The sequence below is a fragment of the Bos javanicus genome, chromosome 15 (assembly GCF_032452875.1).
Source record: "Bos javanicus breed banteng chromosome 15, ARS-OSU_banteng_1.0, whole genome shotgun sequence".
NCBI classification, from domain to species: domain Eukaryota; kingdom Metazoa; phylum Chordata; class Mammalia; order Artiodactyla; family Bovidae; genus Bos; species Bos javanicus.
Window position 1 is genome coordinate 6,405,381 of NC_083882.1, and position 1,573 is coordinate 6,406,953.

General features: G+C 34.1%; 1 pseudogene; it reads left to right on the top strand.

Moving 5' to 3' along the window:
• Window positions 1-647, top strand: LOC133261641 (GTP-binding protein SAR1b-like; annotated as a pseudogene).
• Window positions 648-1,573: the final 926 nt, after the last annotated feature.

A 1,573-nucleotide genomic window follows, 5' to 3' on the forward strand; every position in this document is an offset into this window, starting at 1 on the left:
GCCAAGCAAGGAATAGCATTCTCTTCAGTCTCAGATGCTAAAATATGGACAGATCCTTCATCTTTGATTGGATATACAGTGATTTTAGCAGAGTGCTACAGTTTTTAGGCTTATAAAAGAAAACTGGCAAATTGGTATTTTTTGGATTGGACAACATGAGAAAAACAACATTACTGCTTATGCTAAAAGATGACAGACATGGACACATGTCCCTAATGTTACATCTCCCTTCAAAAGAACTAACCACTGCTGGTATAACCTTTGCAACTTTTAAGGTGGGTGACTGTTCAAGCTCAAAGAGTATGGAAAAACTATCTTCCTGCTATCAACGGCGTTACACTTCTGGTGGATTGTGCAGATCATGAAAGGCTGTTAGAATCAAAAGAAGAACTCGATTTGCTAATGACAGTCAAAACCACTTCTAATGCATTTATACTGATTCTTGGGAATAAGATCAACAGACCTGAAGCCATCGATGAAGAGAGGTTATGAGAGATGTTTGGTTTATATGGTCAGACAACAGGAAAGAGCTGCATGCTGACCTGTAAGTTTTCAAGCACAGTGTGCTCAAAAGACATGGTTACTAGGAAAGTGTCGGCTGTGAGCACAGGTTCTTAACACCAGCCTGAATGGTTCCAAGTGCCACTATTCGGTCCTACTTGGAGATCTGATCATGCAACATGTATAACTTGAATTCAGTAGAATTTTCTTGGTTATAAGAAGCTTATTTAGATTATTACTATTACATCAACTTAATTTGCATGTGAATTGAAAACTGATTATCACAATGTTAGCTTCATCATTCCATAAAAATAATTCGTTTTTACAGCTTATAATCTGATATTACCCTAGCAATATTCACAGTATAAAAAGCAACTTTCCAACAGTACATTTGAAACACTTATTAACAACATGAAACTACAAATATAGCCATATTGAAAAGTGCATCATGTTAAATTTTTGTCTACTTTTTTTTGAAACTAGCTTTTAAATTTAAGATTATATGTCTTCCTAGCTTTAGTGTAGAATTAATAATTAGCTGATGATGGTTGTAGGATATCTTAGAGTTTTCAATACTTTTTCTTATGCAAACATTATGCAATAAAACAAACTGTAAGGTTCAGCATCCTTAAAAGCATATCAATTTCAAAATTATGTCAAACTTTAGTAAATTCACTAACAAGACAATTAATGTTAACTTCAAATTCAAAGGAGAATTGCATAAACTGAAAGCAACTCTGTTGGCCAAACTGTACAAACCTCCAGTTATAAAATGAACAAGTTCTGAGGATCTGATGTGTGGTGACTCTCATCAGTAATACTGTATTGTATACTTGAAAGTTGCTAAGAGATGGGCTCTTCAATGTTCTCAACAACAATCCCTCAAAAAAAGTTATTTATGTCAAGTGATAGATGTGTTAACTAACCTTATCGTGGTAATCACAGTGTACACGTTAAACTCACACAATGTTATATGTTAATTATATCTCAACAAAGTCGGAGGGGAAGGAAGGAAAGAAACTCTAAATTTAACATTAGCAACCAAGTGTTTTCAATTTTTATCAGCCAATTT